The 6,029-nt window shown below is 36.9% G+C and overlaps 1 long non-coding RNA gene across 2 annotated transcripts; it reads left to right on the forward strand.

Annotated features, from left to right (window-relative positions):
• The first annotated feature begins 624 nt into the window (after positions 1-624).
• Positions 625-2,119, forward strand: LOC124460560. 2 transcript variants are annotated; one of them, XR_006954460.1, is made up of 4 exons: positions 625-698; positions 879-1,175; positions 1,323-1,536; positions 1,774-2,119. It is a non-coding gene; the product is annotated as an uncharacterized LOC124460560 (long non-coding RNA). The 2 variants fall into 2 exon arrangements; XR_006954461.1 differs by lacking the exon at positions 1,774-2,119 and adding an exon at positions 1,608-1,667.
• Positions 2,120-6,029: the final 3,910 nt, after the last annotated feature.

Consider the following 6,029-nt stretch of genomic DNA (forward strand, 5'->3'; position numbering starts at 1 on the left):
ATGGGGACACGGGATGGAAGGCGGCAGTCACAGCAGAGCCAAGACTAAGCCAGGCCGCATTATCTAATTGTCAGTCTTAGTCGCCAGATTATTGTACTAATTTCTCTACCATAACCTGGAGGAAGCTCCTCTCAGCCAGCACAGCTTCATGTGTTTGCTCTGACGAGACACTAAGCCCGCGCTGAAACAGGAACCGGAACAGGAGTTGACGGTACCATGATGCCTGTGCGAAGTAAATGGCTGTGAGTGTGGGATAAATGTGTTTGGTCATTGGCAATCAGCGGAATTGTAAAACCGTAAACAACATGAACGACATAACGGCTGCGATACAACGATGATAGCTGGCTTTCGTTTGAGTTGGGTGCGAAATGTGTTGCCATTTTGGGTATATTTAATCATACAATATCGATTTGACAGTGCTTTGAGCAAGAGATTTTAAGCTATAAGCTAAAATATTTCATGGAAAACATCGATTAATTATCTAATATATAATTCTATTCGTAACAAGAACTTTCTCTCATAACCTGAGAGATGGCAATTAATCGATAGCATTGAAAATACAAACCTAAATTATCGATTAATCTAATTTATCTAATATGTATATAGTTCTATTGGAAGCGAAAACTTTAATTCAAAGGGAATCCAACACATTTATTTTTAATTATTTCGATTCTCACCACTTAAATTACAACTTTTACGTAAGTCAAATTGATTTCGTTAGCTCTTTGCGGGTAAAAGAAAGAAAAAATTCCATTGTTCTGCAAGTCAAGTTCTTCTATCTCTGCCCACAATTGGTCGAAACAAAGAGTAGAGAAAACTCATCTGTCAATTACCAATTAAACTCTGCTTAAAGCCCAATTAATCCTTCAAATTGTTAGCTGGTCTGGTACGCCCTTTCGTCCCAGTTGCCTATTCAGCATCATTATCATCATCATCGTCATCAATGCAATTATTGAGAACAAAGCTCTCGGCGCAGAGCCAAAATCCCAGCCAGAGGGCTAACCCAATTCAAATATGTGCGAAAAGGCATCGTGTTCAAAGTCAGTGAGAAGAGCAAAAATCGAGAAAGGCGAGAAGAGGAAGAGGATTAACTAACACACAAAAGCAACAGCTATGGAGCAATGGACTAGCAAGCGCACACACACACACACACACACACACATGACCCTCATCAGGTTAGTGGTTGGAGATTGGAGACCAATTCATCTGAGCGAAAAAAATGTTCCAAGAGATGGCTAAAACAAAAAAAAAACATTGAAAAATTGGTCACTGATTAAATTCAACACGTTGTGGGATTAACTAACTTGTATTTTATTTTCCAGTTCAAAAACTGTGTTGTTAGCTTGGCCAGCAGACCAGCAATTACCCTCCCCCGACTCTATGCCCAGTCCCAGTCCCCTTCCCATTCCCAGAACCAGCCCACCACCACCGACCTGACACACAACGCACAGCCTCGACCATTTGGAAAAACCCTCGAGCATTCAGACAAAACACTCCGCGGACTCTCGACAGGCAGCGACGCCACGACGATGCGCGGTAGGTAGGAATGTAGTTTATTTTCTCTCTTTTATATTTTTGTTTTTGTCCTTTTTCAATTTTCCCTTCAGGGCTACAAAGTCTCCTCCTGCTCCTCATGCCACTTTTGCTGCTGCTGCTTCTGCTGCTGCGTCATTAGCGACAACATAAAAATCCATCCTAGGCCGCAGCAGCAGTTGCCGCCGGCGGGAAATCACTTCTTATTTTTTTCTCTCTCTCTTTATTCCCCCACCCAAGTTATCCCCCACTCTGCCAAAACAGAAGCTGGAGCTAAAACTGGAGCTGGAGCTGTAGCTGTAGATGAAACTGAAGCTTGGTCCTGGGCCTGTTCATTGCACCGCGCAAAACCGTCATAACCTAACCAAAAACTACTTGAGGCGACTTTTTGCACTCATTTCGCACGTACAAACAATGAACGAAGGCAACAACGAATAAGGACCATAGCAGCAAGAAAACTGGCTGACAAGTACAACTGGACAACTCAGCCCAAAGCGATTAATTAAATTTGAATCCAAACAATCAGATTATCCCAGTACATGTGAGAATCTATTAGGGAATAGAGAAGAACATCTGCTAGGATTCGGCAAAGTATCTTTAAGCTGATTTATTTTTCTATTAAATATTTTGAATCTTTAAACTTTAGATTTCATCTAATTGTTATTTCCAAAGTCTTCCCATCTTTGCTTGTTTTTATACCCTTGCAGAGGGTATTATAAAATTGGTCAGATGTTTGTAACGCACAGAAGGAGACGTTTCCGACCCTATAAAGTATATATGTTCTTGATCAGGATGAGAAGCTGAGTCGATATAGCCATGTCCGTCTGTCCGTCCGTCCGTCCGTCTGTGCGTATGCGTTTTACTCAGCCGTCTTAAGAGCTATCGGGCTGAAATTTTTTTTCGGGGTTTTTTATTACCCGGGAAAAATAAAGTATGAAAACCATAAGTATCGGACCACTATATCATATAGCTCTAGAAGAACTAGAAGAAACATTTTCATAAAAATCGGAGTATGCTATGAAATTTACTATATGTGATAATATTGGATATAAAACCCCAGATCCCAAAATATGAATGTGATCGGATAAATATAACACACACAGACGCAACGCTACATGAACTGTATGTGTATGCGTGCGTGGCTTTGCTTTGGGAATAAGCGAGGAAGAAGAACAAATTGTAAAATAGAGAGTAAAATTGTTTTGTTTGTATATTGATGAATTGAGTTGCAGAAAACAAATTTTGAACATGTAAAATTATTATTACCAAGGACTGCAAGGGTATATAAACTTCGGCATAGCCGATGTTAGCTTCTTTGATATTTTTTTTTAATTCCATCGTTAACACATTCATTTCATATGTAAATATCTTAAAATATCATAGAAAATGCCACATTCAAACCTCAAAAATATAAACATAATTTACTCATAATCTGTCGAATTCTGATCTCCCAGCATTTAGAAAGATTATTGGTACAGAAATTAGCCTGAGCCCTCTTATTGATCAAAAAATGATTATTGTCTGACTTGCTTCAAAAAATGACTCTTCATATAATAAGAAAATGTAAAGGCTCACGCCGTGTATGATTAAAAATATTACTCTAAAAGGACTTGGTTGACATTTGCAACACATCAAGGCCTAATTAACTCATATATGACTATTTTAGCTAGAATAAGGATATGGATATATGTCTCTCACACAATCAGATTGTACTTTATAATTATTTATGAAAATTCCTGCTATTTCACCACTACAATGTTAATTACTCAAGGTTATGGGGTAAAAGTATCAACCAAAACGCGTATAATATGAAACAAGTAATAATCAAATCGAAAAACTTCCTTTATTTTACGAAATTCTAAATTAATAGAATAAAATTTAAGCAACTTAACGAATTCTTAATTAATACAAACATTGTTTTGCGAAAATAAGATAAGACACTGATTTAACCTACTCATTTGGGTAAGTTATGTTGGACTTCCATAAGGTTATTAGCTTATTTAATAAATTAACAATTAATATATTTTTCGGCTGGAATAGAAGTGCACTTTTCTTATTTGACACATTTAAAAAAAAACTCGCCAAAATGATTTGGTGTCGAAAAATGGCATAAAAGTTGAACAAAAATTATGTCATTCCAAGTAACTTTGGCTGTAGTTTCATTATCTTTTGGCATACAAATAAGGGATGCATTCCTTGATGGGTTAATATGTTCTCTATTCAATATTAGTTGAACGATTTTCAACATGCCTTAATATATATGTACAGTCAAGTCTCGATAATTCGTACCCCGCTAAATCGAAAACCTCAATATTTCGTAAGAAAGAAAAAACTTCGTTGGTATTGGAAAACCCGGTAAATTAAAAAACTGTAATTCCTGAAAAATTTTGTTCCCTTGTCATTTCAAATTATCGAGATTCAACTGTATATGAATCTGTAATCTACAAATTTTTAATTAGAAAACAATTATTCGTTATCCACAATCGTTTCCATTATCCCCGACTACCTTTTAGTATTGCTTCATCAGGGGGAAGCTGCACCTACGTCGGGGTTCGAACTGGAGAACAACAGAAAATCTATTTGAAAACTCACTTTTTCTACTCTTTATAACTTTTGTTGCTATTTCTTAATATGAAATTTCATATGCAAATAATATTGCGATGGTTTTTGGAACAATTTTTGATTGATTTTTCTCCATTTTTCCAACTCTTCCCCTCTCTCTCTCTCTCTCTATAACTCCCTGTTTCTTCTCCGACGCGGTTTCTGTTCTGAATGTCTCGTTTATTTTTAAAGCTTTCTGCTACTTATATTTTATCATTTGTCGGCTGACTAATGCGAGTAGAAGTAGACATAAAGTAGAGTGGGGAGATGTAGGAAGCACGTGGAAGAGGACTTTTCAAAACGGGCCCCTTACCTATTACCCATTTGCCCCTTTTTCCATGCCACCGTATTAACCAGACTCAGTGTGAGCGAAAGAGGCAGTTGAGAGGCATCAGGCCGCACACGAAAATACAGTTAGCTTTAAGCATTTCCCGTATTTTACTGTCATGACAGGAAGGGCAAGAGGACGTAGGAGATGGCAAGAATGAGGATTGCTTGGTCGGGCGGAGGGGGGAGGTGGGGTGGAGGGGATGGTTAGATATAGCCAACGATGCTTTGGGGTTTTCTACTTGGTCGTTGTAAATTACTTGATTCGTTGTTGGAATTTAATTAACATTTTGCTAAGTTTTACTTTAGTCTTTTAGTAACTGTAACTGTGTATGTGTGTGCGTCTGTGTGAGTCCAAGATGTTTGTATGCGTTTCTTTCTATCTCTTTCTCTCTCTCTCTCTCTCTCTCTCTATCTTTTTAATTCTTGCTGTGCTGTGTCTGTGTGTGTGTGTGTGTGTGTGTGTGTGACAGGCATTTAATGCGGGCCGAGCCGGGCTAGAGCCTAGGTAAGGTTATGTTTACACGTTCAGTTTTTGCCCCTGTGTCTGTGTGTGTGTTTACCAACTCTACACACACACACACACTGAAAGATAGACAGACATAACGCACGACGAACCATTGAGCAATGTACATTTTAAAGTGCAGATAATTGCGCGTGTAGACAAAATGGATTTTCAACTATTTATGTGGTTTTTCCTTTTCCATATACTAGATACATATATGTATGTAAGTGTGTGTGCGTGTTTATATTTACTGCTTTGTTTGTTTAAGCTCCAGCATAAAGTATGTTACGGAAATATTGATAGAAAAAAAAATGGCAAATGCAAACAACTGAGCCAGGATAATACACTATAACTGAAAAAAAAACTTACGGCATGCTTTATTGGCTTTAAGTAACTGTTTCATATCTTTATTCTCCAACGTGGACTAAAAAGTATTTACATATGTATATAATTTAAGAGTGAACTATTCTTAAGATTTTACACGTCGAAATAAATATAAAAAACTCAATTTTCATTAATATTTTCAATAAATCTCATGCTGTTCGTTTCTCTTTGATGCAGCAAAAGAATTCTATCAATTTAAGGGACAACAATTTTACATTGCTTTTCTTGTACTAGAAGAAGTTAAATTTACTCCAAAACAGTGTTGTAAAGGGCCAAATTTGCTTAAATACTACTAATATTTTATCAAATTATTAAAATCTCATGCAAAACTCAAAAACTCTCAAATAAAAAAAAAATGTAAATATTTACTGAGGCTACTCGGGATTTCAGTGTTGAAAAGTGAAAAAATCTGCTAAAGCTAGATTTCAGTGTTGGCAAATGCTATTTTTTATTTGGCGCGTTGTTTGACCGCCCTGGCAGCTAAATATTTTACTCTAAATTATAAAATTAAGCAATATTTCGCTGCTGTGGCAGCCGAATATTGTATTCTGAACTATATTTGTTCTCTAAAATCAAGAAATATCTGACAACACTATTCCAAAATTGTACAGCTTCTTTTAGCCGGAAATAGCTACTTTTAGCTATAGTCCCGCTAAAAACATAATTTTCCTGTTGCTAA

This window comes from Drosophila willistoni (genome assembly GCF_018902025.1).
Source record: "Drosophila willistoni isolate 14030-0811.24 chromosome XL unlocalized genomic scaffold, UCI_dwil_1.1 Seg142, whole genome shotgun sequence".
In the NCBI taxonomy this organism is placed as follows: domain Eukaryota; kingdom Metazoa; phylum Arthropoda; class Insecta; order Diptera; family Drosophilidae; genus Drosophila; species Drosophila willistoni.